The sequence below is a fragment of the Dama dama genome, chromosome 2, assembly GCF_033118175.1.
Source record: "Dama dama isolate Ldn47 chromosome 2, ASM3311817v1, whole genome shotgun sequence".
NCBI classification, from domain to species: Eukaryota; Metazoa; Chordata; class Mammalia; order Artiodactyla; family Cervidae; genus Dama; species Dama dama.
Genome location: NC_083682.1, coordinates 2,633,559 through 2,654,603, shown reverse-complemented (window position 1 = coordinate 2,654,603; position 21,045 = coordinate 2,633,559). Strand labels below are relative to the sequence as shown.

At 55.9% G+C, this 21,045-nt stretch overlaps 1 pseudogene; it reads right to left on the bottom strand.

The window, feature by feature from the left end:
- Window positions 1-525: 525 nt before the first annotated feature.
- On the bottom strand, window positions 526-15,772 carry LOC133040826 (basic proline-rich protein-like; annotated as a pseudogene).
- Window positions 15,773-21,045: the final 5,273 nt, after the last annotated feature.

Here is a 21,045-nt window from a genome sequence, read left to right as displayed (position 1 = left end):
GGGTGTCTGCTCAGAGCCTCACAGACAGAAATCAGGACACCTGCCGGCCAGTTCCTTCTTCATCCCCTGGGAGAGAGCTCACGCCCATGATCACTCAGGCCACTGGCCAAACTCCATTTCTAGCAGCCGTAGGACTGAGGTCCCCGTTTCCTAGCTGGTTATGAGCGGGGCCACAGAGTTCCCTGCCACATGGCCTCTTCTGTCTTTGGGCCAGGGAGAGCCTCCCTCCTGTCACAACCTCCTCAGTCTCTGACCTCCGGATCCAGTAGCCAGGCCCACTCCACTCATCTCCTGTTTGATGAACCAAAGTCGACCGAGTAGCGGCCTCAGTGACCTCTGCAAAGATCCCCGTTGCCAGGCTGAGTGAAGTCATCACAGGCACCATCTCACTCGTATCCACAGGTGCCACCCAAGCTCAAGGGCAGGATATCGTGGGGAGGGGGCATCGAGCCGCCCTGCAATTCTGCCCACCCGGAGGTTCAGTGATGTTCAACGTCAAACATCTAGTAAGTGGCAGAGCTGTGGTCATCCCCGGGGGTCTGGCTCCAGGGCACAGCCCCTCAAAGAGGGGGGGCTCGTCTCAGGGGAGTGGGAGCCTGAGCCAGGGCGCTGGGCGTACCCTGAAGGCACCCGGGCTGACAGGAGAGAGGGCCTGAGGGGCCGACCCTGGGGGCGGAGAGCATCACCCCTGCTGCAGGAGGGGCACTCAGCGCTTTCCCCTTACCGCATCTCAGACCCACCATGAGGCTGGACAGATGAGGGGCTGGCCAGACAGCCCCAGCGGCTGGGCCGGACCCCTGGAGGTCAGGGGGTCAGGAAGACCACAGCGGCAGTGGCCGAGGTCTGGGGGTGAGCAGGGAGGGGGCTGCAGAGTGAGGGTCTCCAGGTGGGCGTGCGCCCCATGAGCTGCCTGTCCGTCCGTGTGATTCCTGCCTCTCAGCCCAGAGGGGACCCTGGATGGTGGGACCCTCTGCTTTGCTCACCGTAGGCTCCCCGAGGTCCACCGGGGCAGCCTGGTGATGACGCCGTCAATGACACAGCCTGCTGGACGGACCGACTGCCAGGCCCCCGCCCAGCAGCCGCCTGCCCAGCAGGCTGGCCTCCTAGGGGCCCCTCCTCGGCAGATGAAAGCCAGCAGACGGGCTGCTCCCCTGCGGGTCCCACGGCCCCTGCACCCTGGGGCAGCGGAGGCTGCAGCCACAGGACGCAGCGCCTCCTGCCCGGGGCCTGGGGGGCCACCCCCGTCGCTGGCGCGGGGCCCGGCAGCCCGCTGCTGCCACGGCCGTCCTTGCCAGGTGTGTGAAGGAGAAGGCGGGCCGGGCAGCCTCCTGGCACAGATGGGGCCTGTCAGCTGTCTTAAATTACTGCTCACCCCACTGGGCAGCAAGACCTGCCGCCGCCTCCTCTTCCTGCAGAGACTCTTGCTCACTCCTCTCCGCCCCGCAGGGGTTCCCTGAAACGGACTCCAAGGGGTGGGGCACCCCCTGGTCCTCCTCTAGCACAGGCGGGTGAGCGGAACACCCCCCAGGTGGGGGCCAGCACATCAACCCAGAACTCATGAGTGTGCCAGGCGCCCATGAGGGCTCCCTGACTCGGGCCACACTGACCGTGGGGTTTACCAGCCTTTGCAGCCACGCTGCGAGGAGGTGGTCGGAGGCCTGGAGAACAGCACGGCCACCACGCCAGCCCGGAGGGGCTCCCCATCCAGATGGAAAACCAGCAAAACCACAAAGAGCTGGAGGGGTAGGAAGGTGGGCCACACAGGAGCCTGCCAGGAGGCCTCCCTGGAGGAGGTAGCGGGGGGTGGCCCACGACAGTCCCCTTTGCTCCAAGACGGAGAAGGGCCGCTTCTGTTCAGCCAGTCACGGGCCACACCTTCAGAAGGCAGAATCACTCCTGTGCTCCGGGCATCAGTGCTGGGGGACGCCAGCTCTCCCCCGAGGCCTCCGTCAGAGCCCTGGGGGCCCTCATGTGTCCTGCTTCCGTGGTGGACGTGTGTTAGTCTCCTGGAGCTGCTGGTGGCCAAGCCCCACACGGGGACTTCAGCAGTAGACCTCTAGCCTCTCACGCTGTGGCTCGGAAGCTCAGCATGGAGGCATCTGGGGGTGGGAAGGAGGATGCGGTCCAGGCCCCTCCCCCAGCTCCTCTTGGCTTGTTGGGGGTCCCGGTGGGGGTTCACCGGTTTGCAGAGGCACCACCTGGTCTCTACCTGCGTCCTGCCGCTGAGCCGAGCCGGTAGGTACTAGTAGCCGCCTGGTCTTTCAGCGGGGCTCCCCTCTGCCAGACCCGGACCCACACACCCACAGGGAGCCTTCCAGCCGGTGGTTACAAAACCAAAAGACTGGGGCACTTGGAGAGGGCTCTGGGTGAGGTCCTGGCTCAGGCCTCTGTGGCCCTGGACAGCCGGGCAGGACCAGCCTGGCTTGTTCTTGCCCCTCTGGAGGAGCCCCGAGGTCCTCCAGCTTCCCCGTCTTTCCCTAGAGCATCTTCCTTTCCTCCCAGCAGGGGTCACCCTGGGGCGAGGGTTTTGCTGCACCCCCACCTTTTTGGTGCCGGCACACGGAGAGGTGGGCTCCCCAGGAGGCTCTAGAGGTAAAGAGCCCTCCTGCCGGTGCGGGGGACCTAAGAACCTTGGGTTCAGCCCCTGGGACAGGAAGATGCCCCGGAGGAGGGCATGGCAACCCACTCCAGTATTCTTGCCTGGAGAATCCCAAGGACGGAGGAGCCTGGAGGGCTACAGTCCACGGGGTCACAAAGAATTGGACACAACTGAAGCAACTTAGCGTGCCCGGGGAAGGGAGGACAGATGGGTGGACGGGAAATCAGGTGCGGGGGAAGCTGAGACCCCAGAGGTGCCAGCTGGAGCAGAGGCTGCCACGCCCATGATGTGACCGCCTGTGGACAGGGGGTGGGGCAACTCAGTGGGCAAGCGAGCTAATGAGGATTGCAGTGGAGAACCAGCACGGATACCTCTCCCCCATCTGACCACGGGGGTTGACGGAGCAATAATGGAGCCCCTCCTGCATGCCAGGCACAGGAGCATTCCCTCTGTCTACCCTCCTGAAGCCCCTGATAAGTTGTGATTAAAACCTCTGCAGAAGGGAGAGGCTGAGGCTCAGAAAGGCTGAACAACCCACTGCATTGTCTACCAGACCGGTTTCAGAGAGAGCTTTCTGTGACTCAGTCCCGCCTTTCTCCACCCCCACTCTCAACAGCTACTCTTTGTGAGAGAAGATGATCAAACATTCCTTTTGGGTCAGTAAGAATGCAAAACTTCTTAAAGAAAGATTTCAGATAAGCCTCTAGCAATCCCTCACACCCTAGTATGAATTAGGAGTGCCGGTGGGGGAGGGTCTGCTGTGAGGATCAGTTCGTAGCAGAATAGGATTCAGAGCAGTGGATATCCAGAGGCCATGAAGCCTAAACAGGGAACCCCATCCTGGATTTCAGGGGGCTTTCTAGGTAAGGGATATACCCTGCAAGAGAGCTCCGGAAAGAAAAGTCCAGCTGGCTGGCACTGCACAAAGGGGAAAGTCTACCCTCAAACCCCGCCCCCCCCCCCCCCCCCCACAGAGGACCAGGGGCCCCTGGGGCCGCCCTCAGCGTTCCCTACACGCCTGTCCTCTCAGGGCCTCACAGACCCGCCCGGCCCCCAGGGAAGCCCTCTCCCTCCCCCAGGGCCGGCACCGGGGTCTGTGCTGGAGGCGCCTCCCTGCCGCTGCGTCACTCCCGGGAGCACAGAGAGCAGACCTGGGGTGGGGGAGGCAGGGCGAACAGATCCAAGAAGACCTCACCCACCTTCTCTCCAGCCTCCTGTTGGTCCAGAAGGACCTCACCGAGGGCCCCTGCTGGTCCACCTTGGCCGGAAAGAACCAGAAAGTGCTGGAGAGAGCACAAGGGATCACGGGAAAGAGCGGAGCTGCCCGCAGGCCTGGGGGCCTCCCTCTCCGTCGCCAGGTCTGGGCCCTGCGACGGCCCCTTGTCCATGCAGCGCTGGGACAATGTGGCCCCAGACGTTCCAGGGACGTGATTCCAGGGGCGACAGACCCTCGATGGCTCCCCTGACCCCTCCCGGAATTTCTCCCCTTCTCGGGCCTGCAGCTGAAGTTCCCAGGCCTCCAGGGGTGGGGACGTTACCGCTTTACTCAACAGACAGGCAGACGCTGGGGCGTGTGTTGGGGGCGGGGGCCACGTGCTCTCACCCCCTGGGCTGACTTCCTGCTTCTGTGAAAAGACAGACCTGTTCCTTCCATTTCGAGGTTGGGGAGACCTTCTCACCCCAGAACCCAAGTGTCCGACACTCATTTCCCTGGGCCTGCAGCCCCGGCTAAGCAAGGGAGCCCACTTGAGGAAGGGGGGCTGCCCACCACCTCTGGGGCGTCGGGACGGGACTGTCGGGTAAGGGAGTTAGAGAAGGTGAGGTTCGGAAAAATAAGGAGAGTATATATAGGCATATATGTGGAAATCTACTGTGTTTAAGGGGGCCTGTTCTTCTCCAAGGTTTTATCTCTTTTTAAACGGCTGGGGCAGGGAATTCTGGAGATGGGCCAGAGGCTGGACCAGCTGGGAGCTGGGTGTAATCAACCTTAAAGTCCATTTTTTTTTCTTCGGGGGAGAGAGTTCTTTGTTTTGCATAGAGTGGTGGGGAGGACCTGGAGGGGAGTTTTAACTCCAGGCTATTTTGAGCCGTGTAGTAAGGTTCCTTCAGGGCCTGCCCCAAGGGACCCAATTCTTCCTTGAAGTTCTCCACCCCACTCCCCAGCGGCCTCACAAAGGATGTTTGGAAAACTCCCCAGGCTTGGACCCAAACTGCCCCACCACCAGCTTAACGGGAATCCCTGAGGGTGGCAGGGAGGCCTTGCGGGGCAGGGTGGTCTGGGCCGGGCTTCCAGAAGGCTAAGGCTGTTAGGGGAGGGGCTCTATGGAGGGAGGTGGGAGCTCCCAGAGCACAGGTGACTGAAGACCCGGCTCGGAGAACAGGCTGGAGACAAGAGGAGGGGGCAGAAGCAGCCGTGGGGTCGGGGGGCTGCAAGGAGCAGCCGGGTCCGTCCCCACGCCGGCCACCACCCTGCCACGTCCCACCTCCTTGCACCCCCTTGCTTAAGGTCCAAAGACCCCACCAGCTGCCGAGCTATGGACTGAGGAGGGGAGACCACCGGGGAGGCAGGCACTGGAGGTGAGCGGCCCAGCTAGGCATGCAGAGGGCCCCCCTCCCACGTCATCCCTCTGCCCACCCCCCACCCACAGAGAGCAGATTGATATTGGCACAGCAGGTGTGGACACACAGAACAAAACCTCCCCACCCAGAGAAGCAGGGTAAAACTCTGGGACACTGGGGCCCCCTCCACTCTTCCCGAGTCTGCTGGACCCTGATGGACAAACCCAGACAGACAGGCAGCTGCCTCCCTGGGGCTCACGGCCACATCAGCTCAGCTCCAAGGAGGCTCGGGGAAGTTGGCTGAGCTGGGCGATGTCCAGGAGGGCTTCTAGGAGGAGGCGAGGCTGCAGCCAAAGTGGGCTGAAGGAGCAGGCTCTCCTAGTAGACTCGGTGCAGGCTGGGGGCCGTGTGTCCCTGCGGAGGGAGGGCGCCAGGTGCACGCCGGGCCGAGGGACGGGCCCTTCTGTTGTTTAATTCTTCTTTCCTGAATGTGCTTGGCTCACGCGCAAACCAGCCCTGGCGTAGAGCTCCACACTCACACCCTTTGGCTTCATTCTAGAAGTCGCTGGTTCCTGAACAGCCCTGCCCACCCAGCAGGCCTGCTCCCTTCCGCTCGGCAGGGCGCTTCCTTCCAGAGCCTTCCCTTTCTGGTCTGCTGCCCTCTGGCGCCCTGGGCCTTAGGTTGAATACAAGTAAGGGTGACCTGGAAGCCAAAAGTGCTGACACCCTGGTCCCCTCCAGAAACTGGTGGCTCCCCCCAGGGACCCTGGAATCTGCATTCGGTGGTTCTGTGCTGGTGGCCCCCAGATCCTTATAACCGAGGTTACATCTCTACAACCCCGCGTGGGGCCCGTCTGGTTACCAGTGGGCATCAGCCCTTCCCAGGAAGCCATGCCAGTGGGTGGACACAGCTGCCCACCAGCCCTCTGCCATGTGCAAATATTTACCAAGACGGGTGTGCAAGGACCCCCAGTAATGCCCCCACCACTGATCACAGTTGCTTGTAACAAAGCGTCACACCTACCAAGGTGCGGAAACTTTCCAATACTTACAGAGATTAAAATTGGAGCTCTTATAGTTAAAACAAGAGGGCGGACCCCCAACCTACCCACCTGGCCCAGCCCAGCCCTGTCCCTGCTCTTTGATGAATATGTCCAGCAGTTTTCAACCACTAATGGAGCAGATGAGCTAATTTTCTGTGTGATCTACCTGTTATTTTCTTAATATTTATGTATTTATGTGGCTGTGCTGGGCCTTAGTTGCAGCATGAGGAATCTAGTTCCCTGACCAAGGATCAAACCCCCTGCATTGGGAGTGTGGAGTCCCAGCCACTGACCCACTGGGGAAGTTTCCGCCCATTATTTTGTAAATCTGTCATCTACTCCAAAAATTGCATTTCACTGCACGGATGCTCTCAGTAAGAGGCTAGTCCTTCCTGCCTCCCAGGCCCTGTCATTCCCATAGATTAGACCCCGCGTCAGCTCTGGGCAGCAATGGGAATCCAGGGACGGCTCAGCGGCCCGGGGCATCCATGACCTGCACCTCTGTGGGGATGGGGATGCAGGAGAGAGAGACCTGCAGAGACAGCCTGGACGTGGATGCTGCCTCTGGGGCCTCCAGGAGCTGAACTCGTTGGGGACATCAGGGTGTGCCATCAGGCTTTCTGGGGCCAGAGGTAGTTAGCATTTTAATTGAATCTCGAATCCCACCCCACCTCCACCAAGATGAGGGGCACTGCTCGGTTCAGAAGCCCTTGTCCAGTGACAGAACAGAACCGCTGACCCCCTGGAGCTAAACACGATTGATCGGACAGGGCGGCGGCAGAGGAGGCCACGGCAGACACACAGGGTGTCAGCAGACTCAGCTGTGAGGAGGCCAGGGACAGAGCCCAGCCCGGCTCCCGGTCTCCCCCGTGTGCCCTCAGAGGACCTTGCAGAGGACCACCCTGCAAGGGCAGGACCACCCTGCCAGACCCCCCACCCCACCCAGGCCTGAGATCCGTGCACGGAGGCCCACGGCTCTGGGTGACCACCTCCCAGGGAGCCGCCCCCCTCACGCCGTAGGAAGGCCCTGCTGGCTCCCCGGCACCCTCACTGTGTTGTGGACCCCCAGGAGAAACAGAAGCAAAGGAATGTATGGAGATCCATGTACGAAGAGACTGACTAGGAGTCGGCTCACACGGTCATGGAGGCCAAGTCCTCCACCATCCATTGCAGTGATGCAGTTCAGCCTGAGTCTGAAGGCCAGTGAACCAGCAGGTCCCGTGTCCAAGGGCAGAAGATGACATCCCAGCCCAAGAAGAGAGTGAATCCACCTATCCTCAACCTTTGGACTGAATGACGCCTGCCCAAATTGGTGAGGGCCATGCTACTAGGGAAGAGCAGAGAAATAGCTCCAGAAAGAAAGACTCTTGAGAGTCCCTTGGACTGCAAGGAGATCAAACCAGGCAATCCTAAAGGAAATCAACCCTGAATATTCATTGGAAGGACTGATGCTGAAGCTGAAACTCCAATCGTCTGGCCACCTGATGCCAAGAGCTGACTCATTGAACAAGACCCCAAAGCTAGGAAAGATTGAGGGCAGGAGGAGAAGAGGGCGACAGAGGATGAGATGGTTGGATGGCATCACTGACTCAATGGACATGAGTGTGAGCAAACTCCAGGAGATGGTGAAGGACAGGGAAGCCTGGCGTGCTGCAGTCCCTGGGGTCACAAAGAGTCTCACAGGACTGAGTGGCTGAATGACAACAAATCGTCACTCAGTGTAGAATCAGAGGCTGGTCTCTTGGACTTCCCTGGGGGGGTCCAGGCTAAGACTGCGTTTCCAATTCGGGGGGCCTGGGTTCAATCCCTGGTCAGAGAACTAGATGCCAAGTGCCTGCAATTAAAAATCCTGCAAGCCTCTATGAAAATCCTTGGGTGCCTCAACAAAGACGGGGCACAGCCAAATAAATAAATGTCTTAAAATGCTAATGTCTTCCAGAAACACGTCCCAGCCACACCCAGAAATCATGTCTTACATCACGCAGATATGTCTATTCACCCAGCTACCTGAGCAGCCCTCAGCCCAGTCAAGATGACACATAAAATCAGCCATTACAGTTGGCTGCTGTAACATCTTTTCTTCCCCACCTCCCCCAGCCTCAGAGCACCTTGAGGACGCAGTTGGGTCTCACTCCTAAATGTGTATAGAGCAAACAGCCCATGAGCAAAAGATGAACACCTGCGTGCTTGAAGGTATGGCCACGATGGTGACAGACACCAAGCATTCCAGGGTGTCTGTGTGGTCTGGATATGCGTTTCCCTAATGACTAGCGGTGTGGAGCATCTTTTCATATGGTCTTTCACCACTTGTATGCCTTCTTTGGATACATATCTACTTAAATCCTGTGCCTATTTTTTAATCAAGGTGTTCTGGCTGAATTGTAGGAGGTTTTCTTTCTAATCCATTCTAGATATTAATTCCTTGTGAAAAGTGAAAGTGTTAGTCACTCAGTTGTGTATGAATCTGCGACCCCATGAATGGCAGCATGCCAGGCTCCTCTGTCCAGGGGATTCTCCAGGCAAGAATATTGGAGTGGGTTGCCATTTCCATCTCCAGAGGATCTTTCTGACCCAAGGGTTGAACCCAGCTCCCCCGCATTGCAGGCAGACTCTTTCCTTATCTGATACTATATGCAAATATTGTCTCCCATCCCTGGGTTGCCTTTTCAGTCTGCTGACAGTGTCCTTAGATGCACAAAACCTTTAATTTTGATGAATCCAGTCTGTTTTGTTTCTTCTTTTTATGCCCATGCCTTTGGTGTCCCATCTAAGAAACCAAGCCCAGAGTTACGAACCTTCTCCCGTTTTCTTCCAAGAGTTTTTTTTTTTTTTTAGTTTGAAGATTTTATTTGTGTTGATTTTAATATTCCACTATTTGATTTTAGGTTCAGTATGTCATTAACGTTATTTTATCTTTATAGTCATCAAAGACTGCAGGTTATTTCACAAGCACTTACTTTGTGGGTAAAATCTGATATGAGCAGATCATTTCAAGATGTGGATAACATTCAGAAAAGTAAAGATTTACACAGTAGATGATCTATATTTTTTAAGTATCATGAACAATGGAAAACATTTCATTTCCCCTTGAAAACTAAAGAAAGGGGATTTTCCTAGGTTGAGTGTTTTTTTTTAATTATTTATTTTAATTGGAGGCTAATTATTTTACAATATTGTAGTGGTTTTTGCCATACATTGACATGAATCAGCCATGGGTGGACAAGTGGCCCCCATCATGAACCTCCCTCCCACCTCCCTTCTTCTAAGAGTTTTATAGCTTTAGCTATTATGCTTAAGTCTTTAATCCATTTTGTATTAATTTTGTATATGGTATGAGGTAAGGGTCCAACTTCACTCTTTCCCATGTGGAGATCAGTTTCCCAGCACAATTTGTTGAAAAGACTGTCCCTTTATCTTTTATGTAATGTGTTAATTTCTGCTGCACAATGACAAGACTCAGTTAAATTTATATATATATTCTTTTCCATTATGGTTTTTTATATAAAATTTAATATAGTTCCCTGTGCTACACAGTAGAAGCTTGTTGTTCAACATTCCAAAATCAATCTATGTGTGGATCATCTTACTGCAGGGGCTGGGATTTCAGTATGCTGTTAAATAGGCCTGGAGAGAGTGGATATCTCTACTTTGTCCCCAGTCTGAGCCGGGAAACTTCAAGTCTGTCACCATAAAGTACGCTTTTCCTGTCTCCACTGAGAGGGTCATATGGTCTTGCTTCTTCGGTCTGTTGCTACAGTAAATTACAGTGATTGATTTTCAAATGTTGAACCAGCCTTGCATTTCTGTGATAACTCCTAGTTGACAGTGTTATATGTTGCTAGACTGGATTTGCTAATAGTTTGTTGAGGATTACTGCACCTATGTGTTTGAGAGTTCATGGTTTCACTCATCTGTGAAGCATCTACCTTGAGCAAGCTGAAGGGAGACCACTGGGGAGGAGATCAAGTCTGACCGCAAAGAGCTCATGTCTGACCCCGAGGGCCATGCGGGCTGTCTGACCACACTGCAGAAGATGATGTGGTTCAAAAAGAAAAACGTGTTTCCCTGCTACCTCTCTGGAGTCTTGGTACTCCCTTGAGAGCTGGGAGGTGTGTTATCATCTAAGGATGGGGGCATGCTGAAGCACCAAAGGTCAATGTCATCTAGCCTGGGGGCAGAGTCAGCTAGAACCCTGACTCCTGTCCCAGCCCTTGCTGGTGAACTGCCGTTGCTTGGAAACCTCTGTTGTGAACTGAATGTTTGTATGCGTGCATGTGTGCATTCGTGCGTGTGTGCATGCTCAGTTGTGTCCTACTCTTTGCGACCCCATGGACTGTAGCCTGCAGGGCTTCTCTGTCCATGGAATTTTCCAGGCAAGAATATCGGAGTGGGTTGCCATTTCCTTCTCCAGGGGATCTGAATGTTTATGTCCTCTCAAGTTCATGTGTTGAAACCTTAATCCCCATGTGGTGGTTTTAGAAGGAGAAGAGGTGATTAAGTCATGAGGGTGGAGCCCGTATGAGTGAGATTAGTGTCTTTATAAAAAAGACCTCAGAGAGCTCTCTCTCTCTCTCTCTCTCTCGGCCTTGTGAGGATGCAAAGAGAAGGCAGCAGTCTGGAACCCAGGAAGACAGCCCTCCCTTGACCTCCATTATGCTGGGACCCCAATCTCAATCTTCCAGCCTCCAGACTGTGATAAATAAATTTGTTTAGAAGCCACATCACCTGTGATATTTTGTTATAGCAGCCTGAGCTGGCTAAGGCACCTTTCCCACCCATTCCTAAGGCCATAGGCTTGGGTGGATATCAGTTTTTCTTATTTTCAAAATATACCTGAATCTGCCCCCTGCTTCCAACTTCCCCTTCTACCATCCTAAAGTAAGTCTGGACCACATGAAATCTTTCTAAAGGCACCCTGTCTCCATTCTTGAACCTCTGGAGCCAGAGAAATGTTTTTTTTTTAACAAGATCATAACATTCCCTTCTCAGAAACCAGCAACTCCCCACCTCGCCCTGCCCGATATGGTCTCCATCACAATGAAGATAAAACTCCACATACGGCACAGAAAGTCATGCGTGGGGTGGGGGGGAATGGGTGTCAGTCTCCATGGCCTCACCTGGTACCCCTTCTCCCTGACCTCTGGCCATCATGTGAACACACCAAGCCCATGCCTGAGCACCTGCTGTTCCTCTGCCTGGAAGACGGTCAGCCCCGAGGTGCCAGGGCTCACCCCTTCACTTCACACAGGTTCCTGCTCAGAGGTCAGCCCTGTTCTCAGAAAGCTCTCCCTAGCCACTGTCTGCAAAGAGCCCCAGCATCCTGTGCCTCCTCCCAGCCCCTCACTCAGTCACCTGTCCTTCACAGCACGGGTCAGAGCCGGGGCTGCCTTGCTAGGGGCTGCCTTCAGGCACTTGTTTTCTGTCTTTGATTGTGAGCAACATGCAGGCAGGAGCCTTGCTTTCCGGTTCTCAATGGACTCCCCTGAGCCTAGAATACTATTATAGCAACTAAGAGAGGCGCCATTAATATTCAGTGAGGGAGAGGAGGAACAGAGAGGTCCCTGGGACCATCCCGAGTCCAGGGGACAGAGCTGAACGGTGGTGGAGGCCGTGCCCATCTCTGCCATCTGCACGAAGTCCCAGTGGCAGCAGCCTTGGCCCCACACTGTGAAGGGAGGCCATGCCGATAGGGGCGAACCTTCACCAGGCACGCCGCAGTGCAGGCACTGGGGCAATGCTTCTACATGCAACTCACCTGCACCAGGACGGGTGTTACCTCAATGCCGGCTCTGCATGACAGCCAGGACTAAGATGATGTGGGCGGGCACCTATCCCCATGCCTGGGGCTTAGTGGGTAGTCAGCAACAGCAACTAGTATCATTAGTAACATTCCCAACTAACAGCTATCAAGTGGGGACTAAGCAAGCTTGAGCAACTTTCCAGAGGGTCTGTGGAGCCAAACAGATTGCAGTTCAGAGCCCGCTCCGCCAGGTGACTTTGTTTAATTTTTTAAAACTTTCAATTTCCTCACTTGTAAATATGGATAATAACACCTACTTCATAAAGGTCTGGCAAGTGGAGATGATGACTATAAACCACTTAACACGGTGTCTGGCACATAGTAGATGCTCAGCCAAGGGTAGATGGTAATCATGGTGATGATGACGCTGTGATGACGGTGGTGATGGTGGTGATGGTGATGGTGGTGATGGTGGTGATGGTGGTGATGATGGTGATGGTGATGGTGGTGATGGTGGTGGTGGTGGTGGTGATGGTGGTGATGGTGATGGTGGTGATGGTGGTGGTGGTGATAGTGGTGGTGATGGTGGTGATGGTGGTGGTGATGGTGGTGGTGATGGTGGTGATGGTGGTGGTGATGGTGGTGGTGATGGTGAAGGTGGTGATGGTGGTGGTGGTGGTGGTGATGGTGGTGATGGTGATGGTGGTGATGGTGATGGTGGTGGTGATGGTGGTGATGGTGATGGTGGTGATGGTGGTGGTGATGGTGGTGGTGGTGATGGTGATGGTGGTGATGGTGGTGGTGATGGTGGTGGTGATGGTGGTGATAGTGGTGGTGATGGTGGTGGTGATGGTGGTGATGGTGGTGGTGATGGTGGTGATAGTGGTGGTGATGGTGGTGGTGATGGTGGTGGTGATGGTGGTGGTGGTGGTGGTGATGGTGGTGGTGATGGTGAAGGTGGTGATGGTGGTGGTGGTGGTGGTGATGGTGGTGATGGTGATGGTGGTGATGGTGATGGTGGTGGTGATGGTGGTGATGGTGATGGTGGTGATGGTGGTGGTGATGGTGGTGATGGTGGTGGTGATGGTGATGGTGGTGATGGTGGTGGTGATGGTGGTGGTGATGGTGGTGATAGTGGTGGTGATGGTGGTGGTGATGGTGGTGATGGTGGTGGTGATGGTGGTGGTGATGGTGAAGGTGGTGATGGTGGTGGTGGTGGTGGTGATGGTGGTGATGGTGATGGTGGTGATGGTGATGGTGGTGGTGATGGTGGTGATGGTGATGGTGGTGATGGTGGTGGTGATGGTGGTGATGGTGGTGGTGATGGCGGTGATGGTGGTGATGATGGTGATGGTGATGGTGGTGATGGTGATGGTGGTGGTGGTGGTGGTGATGGTGGTGGTGGTGATGGTGATGGTGGTGGTGGTGATGGTGGTGATGGTGATGGTGGTGATGGTGGTGATGATGGTGGTGATGGCGGTGATGGTGTTGGTGATGGTGGTGGTGGTGATGGTGGTGATGGTGGTGGTGGTGATAGTGGTGGTGATGGTGGTGATGGTGGTGGTGGTGATGGTGGTGATGGTGGTGGTGATGGTGGTGGTGATGGTGGTGATGGTGGTGATGGTGGTGGTGATGGTGGTGGTGATGGTGGTGATAGTGGTGGTGATGGTGGTGGTGATGGTGGTGGTGATGGTGAAGGTGGTGATGGTGGTGGTGGTGGTGGTGATGGTGGTGATGGTGATGGTGGTGATGGTGATGGTGGTGGTGATGGTGGTGATGGTGATGGTGGTGATGGTGGTGGTGATGGTGGTGATGGTGGTGGTGATGGCGGTGATGGTGGTGATGATGGTGATGGTGATGGTGGTGATGGTGATGGTGGTGGTGGTGGTGGTGATGGTGGTGGTGGTGATGGTGATGGTGGTGGTGGTGATGGTGGTGATGGTGGTGATGGTGATGGTGGTGATGGTGGTGATGATGGTGGTGATGGCGGTGATGGTGTTGGTGATGGTGGTGGTGGTGATGGTGGTGATGGTGGTGGTGGTGATAGTGGTGGTGATGGTGGTGATGGTGGTGGTGGTGATGGTGGTGATGGTGGTGGTGATGGTGGTGGTGATGGTGGTGATGGTGGTGGTGGTGATGGTGGTGATGGTGGTGATGGTGGTGGTGATGGTGGTGGTGATGGTGAAGGTGGTGATGGTGGTGGTGGTGGTGGTGATGGTGGTGGTGGTGATGGTGATGGTGGTGATGGTGGTGATGGTGGTGATGATGGTGATGGTGATGGTGGTGATGGTGATGGTGGTGGTGGTGGTGGTGATGGTGGTGGTGGTGATGGTGATGGTGGTGGTGGTGATGGTGGTGGTCATGGTGGTGATGATGGTGATGGTGGTGATGGTGATGATGGTGGTGGTGATGGTGATGGTGGTGGTGGTGATGGTGGTGGTGATGGTGATGGTGGTGAAGGTGGTGATGGTGGTGGTGGTAATGGTGGTGGTGATGGTGGTGATGATGGTGGTGATGGTGGTGGTGATGGTGATGTTGGTGATTGTGGTGATGGTGGTGATGGTGGTGATGATGGTGGTGATGGTGGTGATGGTGATGGTGGTGGTGATGATGGTGATGGTGGTCATGATGGTAGTGATGGCGATGATGGTGGTGTTGGTGGCCGTGGTGATGACAATGATGATGGTAGTGGACAAATGAATGAGGATGGCAAAGCCTGGATTCATACCCTGTTCTGACTCCAAAGCCCCAGCTCTTCCTGGAATCTTGACTCCAGCTTCTGTCATCCTCTGCATCAGTGGTTTTCAAAACTTTTAGTCTCAGGATTCTTTTCACTAAAAAGGAAATTACTGGGGCCACAGTCATTTGTTTCTGTAGGTTAGTCTATTAATATTTACTCTAAGTTTTAAAAAATATTCATTTACCTATCCCTTTAAAAAGAAAAATGATAAGCCCATTATGTTGATAACACAAATAACACATTATGTATGAAAACCAGCTATCTATTCCAAAATATAAATATTGAGTGAGAAAAGCAGTATTATTTTACATTTTTTTTGAGAGTCTTTTTAACGTCTGGCTTAACAGAAGCCAGTTGGAGTCTCACACCTGCTTCTGTGTTCCTTCTATTGCAATCTCACACGACATAGCCTCCAGAAAGCTCCACTGTTAAGCTGTGAAAGAATAAAATGAAAATAGCATCCTCGTATTTTGGGAACAGTGGTTTTCATGTCTTGGACCCTAAAACAGTCTCAGGACCGCACCAGGGTACCCAGTTCACACTGTGAGAAGTGCTGCTATAGGTCCTCCAAATCTAGTGGAACGTTCTCAGCTTCTGGTGCCCCCGCGTTCCTGCAGGGGTGACAGAAATTACTGGAGCCCAAGCTCGCTCCAGTGCGGACTCACATGTGACCTGGGTGACGACCTTCCCACCTCCAGTCCTCGGTCACCTTGTACATAATGTTGCTGGGCTTCTCCGAGTTCTGCCTGCTCACCCAACCCAGCCTATGGGAGAGGGGCTGGTTGGCAGTGGCCAGTGAGTGGGAGCAGGGCCTGAGACCACCAGCCAGCCCCAGCCCTGCAAATCTGCAGAACATCCCTGCTGGGCATCCCACGTCTTGACGTGAAAGGTCAGCGTGGCTGGCTCCACGCACAGCTTCCTGCAGGCAGATCCTGCTGTGGGACTTTCACTTTTGTTTCCGTGGCACCAGGCAGCAAGCCCTCCTCCAGACACCAGAAGGGAGAACGTGCCACAGTCCTTACGGTCCTCCCAAAGTCAGGCTGGAGAAAGCCAGCCCTCGGCCCCAGCGTGGGCTTGCCAGAACCCTGCATCTCGGAATGTCAGGATGCTCCAGGCTGGCTGGAGATCACCAACCCAAGAGGTAGCCCCCTGCCAGCACTCAGGGCTTCTCTGTCGGGGGCGGGGTGGTGGCGGCGCAAGGGGAAGCCCTTGCTGCCCTTCTACCTTCTGTAACTGAGAACAAAGACAAACTTCTCACTTGGGGCTTAGATAAGAAGGGGCAGAGCCCGGATCAGCTCTAGTCCATGGCTTTCAGGACCCCAAGGCTGTGTCCTTAAATGAAGACTCAGAACAAAAGCATAGAGAATAGGAAAGAATTTCAGCAAACTTTGGCCTGGCTCAGTGAAGCAGAACACAGGTCTTCAACGTGAAAGCAGATACAGGACGCCTGGGGTCCCTGTTGCAAGGGGTGAGTCACGTCCCCCAAAGATATGTCCCCCAAACCCACACTGGGGCTGAGAGCTGGCTTTCTCCAGCCCGACATTGGGAGGACCACAAGGACTGTGGCTCGTTCTCCCTTCTGGTGTCTGGAGGAGGGCTTGGGGCTGCTGCCTGGTGCCGCGGAAACAGAAGCAAAAGTCCCATGGCAGGATCTGCCTGCAGGAAGCTGTGTGTGAAGCCAACCACGCTGACCTTTCATTTCAAGACGTGGAAACCTGCCCAGGAGGGACGCTCTGCAGATGTGCAGGGCTGGGTCTCGCCAGCAGTCTCAGTGCGGTCTCATGTCCAAACCCATGTCCGTGAGTGTGAGCTTACCTGGACAAAGGTTCTTTGCAGATGTAATTGAGGACTTTGTACAAAATCCTGGACTATCCTGGAGGGCCCTAAATCCAACCTCTGTATCCTTACAGGAGAAAGGAGAGGAGAATTCGAGACCGGGACACACAGAAGTAGAGGACTGGTTCAGCGACCCGAAGGACATGAGGGTGGGGGGAGCATGAAGAGGAGCCAGTGAGGACTGAAAGAAAAGAAAGCACAATGTAAAAGAGAATTGGGGTTTTGTTAAAAATGTTTTTGGCTGCGCTGGGTCTTCCCTGCTGTGCGCGAGTTCCCTCTAATTGTGGCGAGTGGGGGGCTGCTCTCTAGTTTCGGGGCCCAGGCTTCTCACCACGGTGGCCTCTCTTGTTGCAGAGCATGGGTTCTAGGGTGCGGGCTCAGTAGCTGTGGCACACGGGCTTAGGTGCCCTGCGGCACGTGGAATCTTTCCGGAGCAGGGATCAAACCCATGTCGCCTGTACTGGCAAGCTGATTCTTAACCACTGGACCACCAGGGAAGTCTAAGAATTGTGTTTCATTTGGCACTGGGCCTTTACAGATGTAATTAAGTCACTTCTCCAAGAAATCCTGGATTATCCTGGAAGGCCCTAAATCCAATGACAGTATCCTATAGGTAAAAGAGTTAGTCACTCAGTCGTGTCTGACTCTCTGCAATCCCATGGACCCCTCTGTCCTTGGATTCTCCAGGCAAGAATGCTGGAGTGGGTAGCCATTTCCTTCTCCAAGAGAGTTTTCCAGATCGAGGAATGGAACCCAGGTCTCCTGCATTGCAGGCAGATTTACCAGCTGAGCCACCAGGGAAACCCAAAAGTAGGCCCTGTGTTAGTTGCTCAGTCACGTCTGACTCTTTGTGGCTCCATGGACCGCCATCCACCAGGTTCCCCTGTTCATGGGATTCTTCAGGCAAGAATACTGGAGTGGGTTGCCATTTCCTTCTCCAGGGGATCTGCCAGACCCAGGGATTGAACCTGGCTCTCCCACACTGCAGGCGGATCCTTTACCGTCCAAGCCACCAGGCAAGCTTGTAGGAGAAAGGAGAGGAGAATTCGAGACTGGAACAGGCAGACGTGCTAAGGACTTACGTCTCGGGGGCAACCTCTCAGACCACTCAGAGAAACTGCTCCGAAGAGTTAAGGGAGCAGCCAGGATATATAGGAGTTTTTGTAACAAAAACCAGGTAATCAGAACATCAAAAGACTGTTGCTAATTTAAAAAAAAAATTAGACATCTTAAGTTAAGGAATTTAGCAGTTTCCTGTGCATGGGAAGGTGCAAGAGTCTGGGCTCACTGGAGCCGTTCCTTTGATTAAACCTCGCTGTGTGGGGCCAGCATCCTGCTTTTCTCCATTCTGAGTCCCCCTGGGGTGACAGTCAGGACAGCTGCAGTGGCGAACGGCCTGGTGGCTGCAACATCCTTTGTTTGCCGATACGGCAGGTGACATTCTGGTCTACACCAGGGAGCGTGGGTGGGCTCTGTCCAGTTCAGGGACCTCAGGCATTCCCCAGGCGTGTGCCCGGCACCCCTCATGACAGTGCCCACCACCGTCCACACAGGAGGGCCAGAGGCAGAGTCCACCGGCCCAGATTTCACCCCTGTGACCACAGGGAGGTCTGAGTGTGGGCACATGGCTGGGTCCAGTAGCATCCAGTATCGCACACCCCACACACGGCCTCTGGAGGCCACGTCAGTGCTTCCTGTCGAGTCCCTGAGGGTCTTGCTAAATAACACCTTCCTGTCTCTCCAGGTAGAACAAGTGCTGGGATTTGAATGTGTCCTCCTGAAGGACAGGGGTGTGTATGTGAGAGAGAGAGACAGAGAGGGAGACAGAGACCGAGAGGGAGCCATTCAGGCCTGGCCGGCTCAGGACGCCCCGGCCTGGTGCCCACGTGACTCAGAATGCCCAAGGGAGCTTCTCCAGCTGAATTTCACAGGTTTTCCTGAGAAAGATCAGAGAGCAGCCCCTCCCAGCCCCCACACCTGGCTCGGTGACTCTGCCCATGAAGATACCCCGTCAGGAAGACAGTGTCTCCCCGGACGGACCAGGAGGGACAGGCCTGGGGATGCGGTGTCTCCCTGTGGGGGCTGAGGCAGCAGAGACGGGGCTGGAGGAGGACCTTTCTCGGCGCGTCTAGCCCCAAGGAGGGGGACGGACAACCGGCCTCCCGCACCCCAGCTAGACCTGCGGTTGTTCAGTCCTGCCTAAGCCTCTCCCGGGGCTTCCCTGGGGGGTCAGATGGTAAAGAATCCGCCTGCAATACAGGAGACCCAAGTTTGATCCCTGGGTCGGGAAGATCCCTTGGAGAAGGAAATAGCTACACACTCCAGTATTCTTGCCTGGAGAATCCCATGGGCAGAGGAGCCTGACGGGCTACAGACCATGAGTGACTAACACTTTCCCTTTCAGGCCACTCCCCAGCTGCCTGGCCTGGAGCTGGTCACTTAACCTCAACAGGGTGGGGATGGTAACCCTTGTTTCCGGGCGGAGCAGAGGATACAAGCTGGCATGCCCAGAAAGTGCGGACAAAGCGCCCGGCACATGGCAAGCTGGCGATCAGTGCTGCGATTGTTCTTACAAGGGATTGCTGGGCTGTGGAGACCACGCTGCAGCCTCACATACCCCTCGGGGGGGAGTCATCTTGGCCCCGTTGCACAAGCGAGGAAACTGAGGCTCAGGAGCTGAGGGTCTCCTAGCAAAGACGCTCTGAGCTGCCCCTGAGTGTCCGGCAAAGTCCACAGACCACAAGCTAGGGATGGATCTGCTCTGGGGCCAGCAGGAGACAGCGGGCCCAGGTTGACCTGTCCTGGCCGATACCCTGGGCCATTCCGCTGCTGCCCCAGGCCCAGTGAGGAGATGGGGACCCAGCTGTACCCCTTATACCTGGGCCTCATTTCCCTCACCTAAGAAATGGGGAAATAGTCACTGCTGCCTCTGCTGCTCGGCAGGTGTGAGAGCACCCAGCACCTACCTGGCTCAGGCCCCTTCTGGGGGCCAGCCCAGCCAGGTCCCCCTGCAGCCCACCTGAGAGGCACCCTGTCGGGCACCCCTGTTCCCAAGCGTCCTGGCTGCTCTACCCTGCTGGGTGAGGCAGCCGGTGCATCGAAGAGGGGGGGGCCCAGGGGCTTCCCTCTGAGCCTGTGGTCTTCATCAGTGGGGCGGCAGCGGGGAACTCAGAGGCTCAGAGACAGCCCTGGACCAGGCTGTGGGGACCGAGAGCCTGGGGGCTTTTTGCTGGCTCTGTGCCTCTGTTTCCCCGCCTGTAAGCTGGAGCCTGTCAGGACCTGCCTTCTAGAACTGGGGCGAGGATTGGAGTCACCATCTAGAGCCCCTTGGCATGGCACTGGGGCAGGGTGGGGGTCCACCTGCAAGACCTGTGGGGGCTCCCACAACCCCATGGGAGGACCACCCAGAACTAAGGAGCGACCCCAAGGGTGACCAGCACCCCCCCTCGAGAGCAGGGTGTCCTGGCCTCGGCACGGCTGACGTTTGGGGTCTGACCATTCCCACCGTGGGCCTCTCTCCTGCGTGTGATGGGTGTTTGCTGGCCCCCCAGCCTCCCCCGGCTGGAGTCCAGGAGCACTGCCAGCCGCGACAACCAAGGGTGTCTCCGGACACCACCCGAGGTCACCTCAAGGAGGAAGGCAAAATGCGCCCAGCTGAAGACTGGATGGAAACTGTCTTAACTTTAGACTGTATTCGCCTGAGAAAGAGTGAAGTCCTCTGTACCTGCAAGGGCCCTTTAAAGAAATCTTACTTCTCTCAGGCAGATCATGGGAGATGTCAGAAACTCAGAACTGGGGCTGCTGGTCAGAGACCCGTCAGCCACGTCCTCTGGGTTCACTCGAGGGGCCTGTTGCTTCCCCGGGGACTCACGGAGTCCTGGCCCCCGTGACAGGTGAGGAGACCGAGGCGCAGAGCTGCACGGCAGCTCCTGGACGTGAAGCTCACCCAGTGAGCCCCCACGGTCACCGCGGCCAGCCCCCCGGCTTCTCTGCCCCACACTGGCCCAGGTGCCTCTTTGACCTCAGCGGTGTCGTTTCTTAAACGCGAGCTGGCCTCAAGCAGCCAGCATCACCGAGACTGCAGACTCCCTACTTCAGCCCCTGAGACCTCCACCCCAGGGGACAGTGGCTTTGTTTTCTTCCTCCATTCCCTGTGGGTCGGCCCTAACAACCAGCCATTGGCCAGGCTGCTGGCAGCCACACCCAGCCCCAGGCAGAAGCTGTGAAGAGCCTCCAGGCTGGTCTCCTCGGCCTGTGTGCAGAGCAGATCCCACCCCCGACAAGGTGGAGGGGTCCCACCATGGCCCTGAGCATCTTGTCTGAGCAGCTCTGCATCCAGAGGCCTCGCAAGGTGACGGTGGGGTGGGACCAGTCCTGGGGGTGAGGCCAGAACCTCCCGCTGAGGCAGCACACCCCACCCCTTCACCCACCATGCTTTGATGCCCCGGGGGAACCACCCCTGGCCTGATGGGGTGGCCATGATACTGAGGCTGGGGGCCTGTTTGGTCCGGGGCCATCCACTTGGCCG